The following is a 13861-nucleotide window of genomic DNA, read 5'->3' on the forward strand; positions in this document are numbered from 1 at the left end:
GAAGCAGCATATCCGTGGGGCAAATAAGAAACATTATTACCTCAAAGCTACTTTGACTTCTTGCTCTATGCCTTTACGTAGTATCTTCCACACATCTCTCCCTTCCCCAAAGGATTTTAAGGACAAGTCTCTCCAGATGGCTGCCCTCTTCTGGACGGAATCAAAAAGTGCTTGATTATTTCCACATAGATAAAATGCGGTGGTCTGCTTTTCAATGGAAGACGACTTAAATTTTTTCCTTGTGTCTGTGTAATCACAAAGTTACACTACAATGGAATGAGAGTATGAAATTCTAAGGGACGGCTTCATAATTCTCTACATAGTTAGCCAAGTTTTTTTAAAGTAGAGAGTTTTTAGCCAACTTGCTCCCATCCTGCCCCATTTCTTTCCTATGTTTATCAGTGCTTAAAACACACTGTTATTTCCTTGCAAAGTACTTAATCCTGCTTCACAAAAATAATGGCAAACATTTCCATATCTCTTTGTTGCTTAAGGTAAGCATGTTAAACATAAAATATTACAGTTGGAAGGGTTCTTATATAATCTCTTCCTCTGTCCCAAGTCAGGGTCAAATCTTTCTTTGCTACTCTAGATAAGTGTTTGGATGACCCCTATTAAAGACAGCTGATAGCAGAGAGCGCACAATTTTTGCAGGGAACACAGTCCACTGCTTTACCAGTTAACTGTTAGTGTTCCTATAGGTTTGTTTATAGACTCACGACATGAGTAAAGGGCTCTAGAGATGATTTTCAAAAGGACCCATTTGTCAGGGACCTCGAGTTTCTTTCTGCGAGCACTCCATCTTTAAATTGAGTGCAAGGATTAAGATGCAAAGTAGAAAGGCTGTAGACAAAACATTCCTTAAAGAGGGTTTCAGTTCTTGACAGTGGAACCAGGAAGTTGGAGGTTTTTCTCGGTATTATGTATGCGTAGTCATACAACCAGTGCACGCTTTGAAACTTTCACTGCACATCTGTGCATCACTGCGTGGACTAGGCACCACGCCAAAGGCTGAATTCCTGCGAGTCCATGCAGCTCCCACACGTTTACAGCACTAGGACCCAGAGGGAGCTTAATTTCTGTGAGTCAGTGCAGCTAGCTGAGCCCCGAGAGCAGTGAATGAGGCTGGAAAAGCAGAGGGAATGTGAATGGCTCTTCTGGCTTGGAAAAGTGTCCACGGACCGGGGTGCTACAGACTACAAAACAGCTTGGACAACCCTCCAGACTCCCTGTACCCCTGACATCCAGTGATACTGCTCTGAGGTGAGTGACCCCACAACAGTCAGCTTTCACAAAGCAAGTAACACGGCTGTTGCACCAGTTGTGGAAGTTTGGTATCTTCAAAATTAGCCAATGTGTTTTTGCTGTACAGTGATTTTCACTCTCTTGAGGAGGAACAGATCAGATGTCTTTGAAATGTACGGAGTGCTCGTTGCTCTAAAATAGCATTTGCAAGAAAAGTGTGGTCTAGTGAAACTGAAAATTGCATCTACTAATGCACGTTAAACTGCACGCACATCTGGAAGGTGTTCATAAAGCATTTGTGTTGAAGTTTAAAGCTTGAAAAACATCTTTAGTAAGAGGAGCTTAATCTTAGAGAAACATAAGTATTCTTCTCATTCTTTTTATCCAGGTAACTTAAGTTTTATTTGCACTGTACAGCAGTTACACCTACATGGAAATTCTTTACTGTCTTTGTTCTGAATATTAAGGCTTACTTAACACTTTCCTTTTTTCTTTTTTTTTTTCTATGATAATTCTACTCTAGGTAAGAACTCCTTTCCTTCTTTACTAATGTAAACAAATGGGAATTCTGCTAAATCAAAGCATGGCTGGCCCAAGGCAGAAACCGTTTAGCTACAGGCAGAGCAGTAATTCACTAGAGACTGTGTATCCTCTAGGATGTCCCCTTGGAAAAGCTTACTAACTCCCTGCTGCCTGCCTGTTAGTGACAGGATGAAACCGACAATGTTTATTGATTTATACTGGGTGATAACACTGTTTTATCTGATGCACTAGTCAGAGACAAAAATGGGGACCCCAGTCAGGGAGACAGAAGGAATTTGTGTGCTGAGAGCAAAAAGCGTTCGTGCTTCAGTTGCTTTCTTGACTTTAAATTCTCCTTATATGCTCAAGAAGTTTTAGAAAACCAGTGAAAGTGAGCGTGCTTGTCAGGCTGGTTTTTCCAAGTTGTCACAACTTTGAAGTTGCATTGTAACTGTTAGACAGATAATTTATGGGTGTTTTCATGCATTAGAGTATCACAATAAAGTCTTTTGGGCACTCTTTTGCTAAGCCAAAAAAAAAAAAAAAGTTACCATTATCTGCAAAAAGACAGAGAGGAGCTAACTTGCCTGTATATTCATATTCTTTGCACTTCTGAGCTGTTTCAGATATTACAGAAAACATGTTTTTAAAAGAACCCTGACAACTATAATTTGTCTGAAACTAAGAAGGTTACAATATTCTCAGCATTTTCACAAAGAGGTTACAGTGACGGAATGAAGAACCAAGTAAACTGGAGTATTCGCATGAGTGTGATGAGAAAGATTTGGCCTTTAAATATATTAACAATTATATATATATGAATAATTTTCTAACATATCTTGGCAAGGTCTGGATAGGAGCCCTCATGACGAATCTGTGCAATAGAACAGTGATTTCACATCTTGGTCAGTCCCAGCCACTCACCCTAAAAGAATCTGTCAGTCTCACAATGTAGTAAAGAAAGTAACCGGGGCTTTCTTTTTCTCATCCTTTTAGCTATGTAGTGTCCATTTGCTCAATCAAAAGCTTAAATTACCTTTTCAGATGTCTTCATTTAACTTCAATGGAGAATTACAGTGAGCACAAAGGATCATTCTAGCCCATATGCTAAGTAAGCAATTGTAATCAGTAAGTAAGCAGTCTATGTAATCACCATAAGATGTTAATTTAAAAAATCAGGTTAGAAAAATACTTAAAATATGTATTCAGATTAGCATTTTCAAGTGTAAAATGTCTTTCTTTAATGGGATACCTAGAACAAGGGTCAGATAGAACACATTTAAAAAATAGATTATTTCCATCGATAGAATAAATCCTATAATTTCCCCTATTGCTCCTTGGCTTTGGCCATATAGAAATGTTCCTTTAAAAACGAAATTCTATTAATTAGTTTTCTGTTTCTTTATTAAATGCTTTTGGGACTAACAGAATATTAAATATATATTAATTAGTATTCATTTAATTTAAAGTCATGTGGGAAGAAATCGGTAATTTTAGGAAGTTAACATAATTCTGCCTTTTTTTTGTCTATATTTTAAGAATAAACTCCGCTAATAAAAAATAAAGCATTAATAAAATTAAAATGCTTTCATTCCAGACGATTCAATATTCTAACAGCCAAAGTCAATGCTGGGCTGGTGGGTTTAGAAATATTTGTCTGTCCTTCAAATCTCAGTCCAACAGGAGCCGGTCAGACCCAACTGCTTTCAAACCAGCTACAGAACGGTGACCTCTGCCGGCAGCCACCCCCTCACGGAAAGGGCTTTTAAAGGCTTATTCAGAAAGTGACAGTGAACTAAAACATTTATTAGATCAGCTGATATGCTTAGAGAAATGTAAGGTAACACCTCTTCCCACGAAACTTGCCTCATGGTAAGGAAAGTAAAAGGCACATGTGACAAGGCTACTGCAGCTGTGTTTCTCTCACAGCAAGAAGGAGATTCTCCCAACGCTGAACTTGACTTGAGCGCGGTCACAGAGCCCAATGTATTTAAGAGTATTTCTACAACAGAAGCGTCTCCCACTCTGAGATAATGTCCTATGGGCTGCGTGTGATTTGTTCTCCTGCCAAAATGCCCTTTGTGCAGCTCTGCTGAATTCATTAAATATTTGCCTGTGTGTGTATTTATACCAAAAATTATCTGGCCAACCAAAGCAGTATCATTTCTGCTGTTGCCAAGAGATTGCAGTATCTATTAATGTGATTTATGTGCACTCTTAGCTGCCCAGTCCCACTAATAATAAAGCTATGGAACTTACTTACTGGAAAGAAAATTCCAGACCCTCGCTATAAGCCTATACTGTCTCCGCATCCTGAATATTGTTTGTGGTTCTGGTCATTATTTACATCCCAAGAAAAAGAATAAAATAAAACAAGAAAAGCTGGAGGATGATGAAAGGCCTGGAACATTTTCCATATTTAGAGAAACTACATAGATTATGATTTCTCAGTCTGGAAAAGAGATGTCTGAGGAGGGCTATAGTGAAGATATTTACAGTCATAATTGTCCTTAAGACATTTAAAAAGAAATGGCTGTTGTCCTGTCTCCTAGTTCAAAAATTGAGTAGTGGGAAATAAAACTAGCAGGTGGCAAGTTCAAGGCAAACAAAATAAGGTAGTTCCTCTTCCTTGCATGATTGAGCTATGGAATTCCTTTCCACGGGATATTGTAGTTTGCAGGGGTTCAGCAGGTAATCAGACATACTTTTTAGTACGCCTGTGGTTCAGGACATCTGTGATTCAAAAATGACTGCTGAGTGGGAGAGTACACCAAAGAGATGATCACCACATGGTTGCCCTATTTGTACACCACTCCCTAGACATTATTAACTACTGCAGGGAATAGAATACTGACCTGGATAAACTTCTGTTCTAGTACAGACACCCCAATTTCTCCTCTATGTTTTAGCCTGTCAAATACTTGACCTATCCTAGTAAGAAGAAAAGTGGCTATGTAGTATTTTACTATGGGTTGCTGGTTCACTGATGAAAGAATGGTGATGCTGGGAAAACGAAAAGGTAAAGAGAGAATTCTTCATGTCTGTTTTTGTTCAAGAATCAGGTGTAGGCATGTGTACATGTACTTCCACTACAGAAAGACATTAATGCCCAGATTCACAGCTATTCAGGCAAATCAAAGTCTAAATATATTATGAGTTAGATACTGGAAAAAGGCCTGTGAAAGTACATAACTGGTTGATCTTGTAAAACTCACTGAAATATACTGCTAATGAGAAAATACAATTGTATCTCATATCTTTGTGGCCTGTTTATTTGTGGAGCTAACACCTTATTTGAAACTGGTTATTGAACTCAAATCTTTCTAATTGCTTTTACTAAAAATATTATACATACATCTAAGTAAAAAGTAGCATGGAAATATTACATTATTAACTACATTGACAATATAACTTTTACTTTGAGAACTGCTTCACCCTTAAAAATGCAACAGTCCAGAGAAAGGCAATGGAAACAGTGAAACCTGAATGCCAAGAGCACTGGCATATGTCTGGGCTGAAAAGCAGAGATGTAAGATACCAACCTGACTTTGCTAACCTATCCCCAAGTGTAGCCGACTTGTTACTGATGCATTAAATGGGCTTTTCAGCCTGTAGCATGCATAAAATAACACTAAAATTATACAGAACTCCCTGTGTGTAAAAGTGGGATTTTGTGCCCACAAATTTTGCTCCTCTGAGATTATTAAGTACTTGCAAATAAGTTGTGAGGTACTGGAACATTAACACGTGGCACTTGTTAACGCTATGAGGACACAGGAGAAGGGATGAAATCAAATTCAGTGGATACACAAATGAAGACGTAAGATGCTGACTGCACTGACAGGGAGTTGGGAAGTCACCAAGGATATACAGAGGTGGCTACAGCAATTCACTAGTCAGCACATCTCTGAATGCATTAGCTCCAAATGAAGCACACCCAAGTACACCACACTGCACAGCTGCTTTCATGTGTTTAGAAAAATGAAACACAGAAAGATACAGTACTTGACCACCTTCAGGCATCGTGTCTGTGTGATGTGTATATTCAAGGGAAAGACATTGAGATTACACCATTATGGTACAGCAGGAGAAAATAAAAGTGCTGCTCAACATTTTGAGCCTGCATACAGCTATCAAGATGAAAATTGCTGTATGCATGTAGAATTCCGGCCCTACATACACATACACACGAACAAGACTGCTCTGGCATATTATCTAAATCCAAAATTAAAATGACTGCATGAGGCAGTTTGAAATAACATGCTGGGTAGCTTTACTGCCAGGCTGCTGTAGCATCATTTGAATTTCCCGTGCCATTGTTCAATGACTGAAACACCTTTGACTTTTCCTTACTGTAGGAGCAATGTTTATTTCCCAGTAAAGAGCCTTCTTTTTTCCTAGGCTCTTGCATTTACAACAATGCTATGAGGTTTTATGGCATAGTAGTTGACACTATCAGATGACCCAAATCAAGATCTATCAGACTCACACTCTCTGTTGCTGGGATCAGTTTATCACATGAACATGGCTTCCACACTTCATAGTGGTATTCCCTTGAAGAAACTGTGAGATGGTGACAATGCATCGCAAAAATCCTGAGGAACTGCCCAGCCTGGACTTCATAATCCAAACCCTAACACGGTCTCCCCTCAGTCTGGCAGTCCCTAGAAATATTTTCTGAACACAGCTCTGATCACTGTCAGAAATCATCCCTGCAGTAACCACACCACTTGATGTAGTTCAAGACTTCTTTTGTTCAGGGATTTTCTAAAACCGAACATTAAACACAGACCATTAAACTGATTAAAAAAAAAATCCTTCCCTAATTTATGTTCCTGGCTCCAAAATCAAATTTCCTGTTCCCATAGGGTCCGTAACAATGTGCTAATAAAAGAACAGATTCTGCTCCCATTGACTTGTTATGTATCAAGACTCCCATTGATTTCAGCAGAAAAAGATTCAAGCACAAAGACAGAAAAAATCAGAAGGTGAGACAATTTCTTTGACTTTGTTTTGGGCCTTGGTTTACATATTGACAAAATCATAATGACCATTTATGTTATGAAAATATGAAGCTCCTTCCAGAATGAAATGAATGAATAATTGATAAAATTAATCTGTTTCCTACACTCAGGGTTGGTCATTTATTTTGAACTGCCATATTTGTGAGAAATGTTGCTGCGTTAAAGAGTGTACAACAAAACCTGATTTAGCTCAGTTAGTTATTAACTGCTCAGAGAACTAATAAAAGATTAGACTGCTTTTGACAGTTCTGGCCTATAACACATAAATCAGCCCAGTATAAATATAATTATCCCAGTATAAATCTGCTAGGGAGCAGATTATTTCTTTGACAACTTTCTATTTGCTAAGTATGGCTTTGCTAATCTAAAAATGTCTATTTTGATTTTTTCCTATTCTTAGTTGTTTCATATTTTTCCCCCTGTATTGTATAGGTATAAAGGTGAGACAGAATTTTTTGTGCTCTGGTTCACTGATTTACTTTGATTGTCTTTATTTTGTTCTTTACACAAGCACATGAGATCCAGGCTCCAAAAAAAAACCCCAACAAAAAAAGAATTCTTCAGAAATTTTTGCGAAAAAAATCTTGCCAAGCACCTCACTGTGATATATTGCTTTGATTATGATACATGTAACAGCTCTGGCTCATAGAATGTGTTTTTCTATTTTGAAACATATCTTTTTTTTTTTTTGAAGCCTTTATGTGCTGGATGACTCAGGTATGAAAAAAGATCTGTTCAAAGAGTTGCCCTGTGGTGAATGACACAGCCTGCATTTTCCAAAATGCATCATTTCCTGCCCATTATTTCACGATCCTTTTGAGACACTGCACGTACCAGCCCCAGACCAGCAAGGTGTTTAAGGCCCATGCACAACCACAGCCACAGCAATCGCTCATTTGAGCTAATCATCACTTAACACATTCCAAGAACAACTCACAGTTCTCATGAGCAGAACTATAAATTCAGCCCTACTTAGGGATCTGTACTTTCACTAATCATGGAAATGATGACACGGTGGCCTTTCGGGAGGGTCAGCAGAGCACGTCAGCTGCAGTGGGTCAGCAGGCAAGAATTAACTGTCAGTCTGGGCAAGCATGGATGTCTTTTGTCACTGCAGTTGTCCATATCCTTGATTTTCTGGTGCTTTTATATTTCGGACTGTAGCCTTTCAACAATGGGATTTTCCCTCATTAATAATGGTCAAGGGGGCATAGAATAGCCATCTCTGAAAATGTACAAATATTTCATCGTATTTAGATATATGAAGCAAACTTTCTAACTGCTTTCTAATTGATGGACTGCTACATTGCACAGTCTGCAGGCAGCTGCAGCTCAGATTAGTGACTTCATAGGACAATTTGCTTCAGGGCAGGATGATCTACAAAACAAAGGACTTTTTTCTTTTTCAAAAGCAGCTACTAATTTCCAGTTGCACTGTATATGTTGTGTGTCACATTTAGAACCCACTTAGCAGGTTCTGAAGCATATGAAAATCAACGTGGAGTTTGGGAGCTTTGGAAATTCAACCCCAGGAGCTGAAAATTGGGCATTTAAAAACTGAGATACCCACAAATAACGTGCTCTATAGGGCACCTGCTAAGAGAAGTATGCTAACTTACACTGCATTCTGTATCAGCTTCTGCTTGCATTTCTAGAAGTCCCTAGGAAACCAACTTTACATGATGCTTTTGTGTTTAAATTTGTTCCTAAGGTTTTATAACTTAGAAATAAACAAAAGAAATGCTTTCTAATAATTCACATGTAGTAGAGTTTCATACTCCATTCAAAGTTTACTGCTGTTTATCTCTACAGATCTCAAGTAATCAAGTACGCTATGAGTGTAAGGTGCTCAAAACCTTTGAGACAGATATGCATGCATGTAATCTTAGGAGGATTTAAATGTTCTGAATTAGATTAACACATTGATTCTTTTGAACAAAATATGCACATGGATATAGAAATTATTGCTTTTACTATGTATAGCTACTATTCATTAAATTTGAGTGATTTTCAGATTCTCTAGAAAGGCCATAGATTCCCAAGTAACCACTGACGTTATTCTATTTTCACTAATATATCAAGCTTCCATAAGTTTGCTTGCTTGTAACATGAGTAATCCAAGTACAGGCTTATTTCACTTCCACTTGCTACCAGACACCTTGCTGGAGAATGATTTGGTGCACATGCCCCCCATGGATAAAGGGGGAACTCCCTTCTGTCTACCTTGCTCACTGAGAGTTGCATTGCAGAACTCATAGCTTTCTGTCTGAATTAAGAAAATCTCTGAAGTCTTTTGTGGTCAGTGGATGCATGCTCCTTATGTACTGGTAAGAGAACAGGAAATTCCACATCCAAAATTAATAATGTAGAGGGTATCTTAAGTTTTCCATGGCTTTCTGTCTTTTCTGTGTGTCCTAGCACTCTATGGACACCTCCTACAGCATCATGCTTGACAAGTCTGTTCTGATTGCTGATCACCAGAAAATGTCCCATTTGTACACTTTTCTGTTTGTTTCTAGTCTCCTAAGAATTCTTAAGTAGCAAGAAAAATAAATGCAGTTACATCTTCCTTTTTATTTTTAATTATTGCTACTATCTTCACACATCTAGAAAAGGACTAAGCTTTGTGTTAGACTTTCAACATGGAAAATACTTCCAAGGTGACAAACATAAATACATTTCTGTTCCCTCTCAGGGAACCCTGTATAACTGACTTGCTTAATTTGTTCTGCATATATGGAGCCAGTTATTTTCCAATCAATTTTTTAACATTCATCCAAGGTTGTTTTATACTCACTTCTTCCCATAATAAAAACTCCAGTCCTGTAAATAAGGCTAGTATACTTTGTTCACCTATGGATGACATTCCTCCATATTCCTACCACATACTGGCTGTTTCATCACGTGCTGTTTGCTTACGCTCAGTTTACCAGGCAATCCGTAATGCTCTATGAAAAGTTTTTTCCTCTTCCTTGTTTATCATACTTTTCATATTTACATTAATTGCAAATTTTATTTGTTGCTGCAGGTCATAGGCACATATGTTAAATAGCTCAGGATCTGCCCTTCTCTGTTTGTATTTTTACATCAGTCCCTTCACTGTATTAAAACAAGCAGTACAACAAGCAGAAATAATGAAACCTTGTTCTCTATGGTGATCAGAGCTTCTGGTGTCAACTAAACTGACAAGAATTGACAATCAAGAATCTGTGAAGTCTCAGTGACTTTTAGGACATGCAGGCACACGTCTGCCTTAACACACATTCTCTAATCGAATGGCCCTCTCACACCATAGCTTTTGTTTTGGTCAGGACCTCTACCTATCCCGCATTTTCATCGAACTTGTAGAAACCTATTACCTTCAACACAGCATCTTTATGTAGAAATCTATTAGCCTTAAAACCTCAACCATTCTGTTAGATGTGATCAACAGTCAACAATTTCAAGGGTCACTGGGTTAAGGGTTCACCAGACAGTGTCATTTCACCAGTGTCATTTCTGTATTAGAACAAGCTAGAAACAGGTGATGTTCTTTGTTGAACCCCGTTTGAAGTCTGTTCAGCAACCAAGAACTGTGTACTCAGTTATGCACTGCACTTGTGTAGTAGCTCATGTTTTATTTACAGAAATGTCAAGCCACAGAAACTAGGCATGCTCTTATTTTCCATGTCAAGAAACCTTTCCATTCCTCTCCTTGTTATTGGCGTTTCTTAACAATGCTATAAATATTCAACATCTATGGTTTTGTTCTGCCTAGATCCAAATCCTCCCTGCCCCATCCATTCTTGCCAAACCTTCCTCTCGTCATTTTCTCGGGCACGTGCTGTAAACAGAAGAGTGCAAACTTTCACTGCTCAGCCTCACTTTATATATGCCAGGACACTTTATACATGCCAAAAGTGTGAGTTTCTGGCTTTGCCAAAGCATGCAGAATCACATGCATCAGAAGGATTTTGATCCATGAGCTCTCCCTAGGTGCACATTCCTGCACTATAAACTGACTTGTGGAACAGGCTCATGTTGTGAAGGACTGTACTAAAGACCACTTTTTCTCCTCTGTGTGTTTTGAGAGAGAAAATCATGTAGCTTTTCTCATTTCTCCCACTCTTTCTTTTCTATTTGAAAGCAAAGACATTTGAAAACTGTTTAATGAATTGTAGATTTCTTACGTTTGTTTAATATTTCAGATTTTTAGACGAATTCAAATTATTTGAATTCAAATCTTCAGCACTTGACCCACAATTGTGCCATCACTTGAAAGTGAAAGGAAATACTTTCTAAAAAAATAATTTCCAATGCCACAGACAAACTGACATAATATTGTTGGCCAGATTTAAAGTTCATCTCTCTAGCTTTGGAATAAAACAAATCTGCAAAAGCTAGTTTCCAATATACTGGTTTCCTTATATTTAAACTCTGTGCACAGAAACTAGTTAAATGCCTAATCACTGAGACTTCCCTCTGGTTTTGATTTTAAGCAGACAGAAAATCATCTTACAAGGTGTACAACTTGATTATCTGCTTTGAACCTGATGTTCATAAAAAAAACCCTACAGAAAGTGGAAAATATGCTAAATGCAAACACAATAGGCTTCTTTAAAAAGACTTTTAAGTCAGAAACCTGCTAGGCTTAGGTTATTAAAATAAATAATAAAGCTTATTTCCTTTTGTGATAGACAATCTAAAATTGCCATGTACTCATCATCTGATGAGAATTGTAGTAAAAATAAGCAAATACCAAAGAAAAATCTATTCCTAATGCCATAATTATAACAACAGTCTGTGGAGTCCTACTCTTCAACAGCATTTAGGATTTTCATACCATAGATCACATCTGGCTACAAATGTCATCTTTTGTCCTCTCTTTCCACCATATGCTCATGCATACTACCTTCCTTCCAATTCAGAATAAAATTGCTTTCTTGTAACTATTATTATTGTTTCTGACAACTGATTAAAACAGACAAAAGCTTTAACAAATAATACTGCAATAAATACAATGAGGTGCACATCAAATATCCAGACAAAGGAAATATGTGGTTACATACACTGTTAAGTGATATAATGACAGTGGATTTCAAATATGTCAGGTTATTTGAGCTAATTAATATTGGCACACAAAACATGAAAATACAGATTTGAAATCAGACTTTTCTTAACGCTTTTTTATATGGAGCTAGAGTGTGTAGAGTGCAGACATGGTGTGCTGTCCTGCCTGCAGAAGAGTGCCAGAGGCTTTGTGAATGTGTTCACTTAGCACTTCACCTACTGCACAAATACACATATTTCATAAAGGATGCAATTTCTGGTTTTCACTATGGGAAAATATTTTTAGGTACTCTGCTCGGGCAGCTGTTCTCATCCTGTCCTGCACACTGCTTATGTGCACTAAACTGAAATACAAACTAGAGTCATAATTGTGTGGGGAAAGTATTATGCATTTTATTATGCTTCCTCTACTGTGACTAATGACTAGACAACAAAGACCAAAGCTGTATCAGATAGTTCATGTGCATCACCAGCAGGTTCCCAGCTGACTGTAAGTTATAGGTATGGTATATAAGCTTTGGAGTAAATGTGCCTAGTTTCTTTATGAAATCAAATACTGGTGTTCGCAGGGCGGGCATAAAGGTAGAAAAAGAAATAATTTTTGGTTTATGTTACCCAGCACAGAAAACAGAACTGAAAATTAGCATTATAAACTCTGAGTTATTAACAAGTTTTACTTGTCAGCAAAAACTCCAGTGTACATTTAGAATGAGAATTTATATCCCTTTCCACCTTCCCAATCATGTGAGGGAGCTCCAAATTACCTGTTCTAGAAGCAACGCGGCATGGATTCAGGGTAAGGCACAAAGCAGAGGGAACAGAACTGAAGTCTGAAGAAGAGCTCTGAAAAAAAACCTTTGACCTCCTTCTCCTATTTCCTTTGGCTTTATTTCACTTTTCTCCCCACAATGTCATCATTCAACAAATAAATTCGTAAAATAAATCTCATATAATAAAAAGGAAGAACCTTTCAATTCCAGCATTTGTGTTGAGTGAAGACTTCTTGGCCCAGGCAAAATTTATCATCTTGATCCACTAGGGAAAAAAAAAAACAGAGAGAAATAAAAGTAATTGCTTACTTTGTAATAATGTATCTTATCTAAGGTTCTACTGCCTGCTTTGCACAGTCAGTGCTACACATTATACTAAAGCCAGATGAGAAATGTTTAACCCAGGTGCATGGTTTGCAGCCAGATGTCTGTGTTGTAACTTTTATCTTTATATGATTGGTAATTAAACAAGACTACTGCGTCATATTATATTGGGTCACAAAATTATTATGAATACATTAATTGTGACATCGTATTAAGGTGTTAAGTGTGCATGGAATTTCCGATATTACAAATATGATGGAATAGCTTCACATGACAAATATAAAATATTCATCAAAGCAATCAGTCAGTAAAATTGTGCAACCATGTGGGTGCGGGAAGAAAGATGATTCATTTACAGATGTGCTGATGATAAATTTTTCATCACTGCACACAACCTGGGGCACATTCAGGAACCAGACAAGTACTTAAAACAACCAGCGTTACTTTCAACTACACAAACTCTTGCAAAAAATTTGACATAACCTGTCTTCAGCTCCTATTTGAAATAGATTTTCCTAGATGTAATAAATAAAATCCATAAAAATACTCTTTTGGGATTAATTCTCTAAAAATAATAACTGAAAAACTTACTGACTTAACTCTAAAATACCCCATCTCCCTTCCAGGTGTGACTTTTGCTGCTAATAGTAATATCTGCAACAGGTTGGGTAGATTGGTATTATTTATCTTTCCTAAAGCTTCCAAAAACTTGTTTTAATTCCTAGAGGCTCTGCAAGTTGTCTGTCCCAGAAACAAGGCAGCATTGTTCAGAAAGAGGGATGTGAGAGATGCAGGTGCCATGTTCCAGTTCGTTAATTCCTACATTACAGTGCAACCTAATGTTAACCCATAACATGGGAATAAAGTTCTTCTGCTTAGAGGAAGCCCTAATGAAAATCTTCGAATTATTGTGAAGAACAATGCAAG

General features: G+C 37.6%; 1 protein-coding gene across 1 annotated transcript in view; it reads left to right on the plus strand.

Moving 5' to 3' along the window:
• Nucleotides 1-578: 578 nt before the first annotated feature.
• NGF (nerve growth factor) overlaps nucleotides 579-13861 on the plus strand; it is a 33985-nt gene continuing 20702 nt past the window's right edge. Inside the window, exon 1 of the mRNA XM_040616448.1 lies at nucleotides 579-1263. The gene's annotated coding sequence lies outside the window, so the exon portion shown is untranslated. The remainder of the gene's footprint in view (nucleotides 1264-13861) is intronic.

Source organism: Falco naumanni, chromosome 17 (assembly GCF_017639655.2).
Source record: "Falco naumanni isolate bFalNau1 chromosome 17, bFalNau1.pat, whole genome shotgun sequence".
In the NCBI taxonomy this organism is placed as follows: Eukaryota; Metazoa; Chordata; class Aves; order Falconiformes; family Falconidae; genus Falco; species Falco naumanni.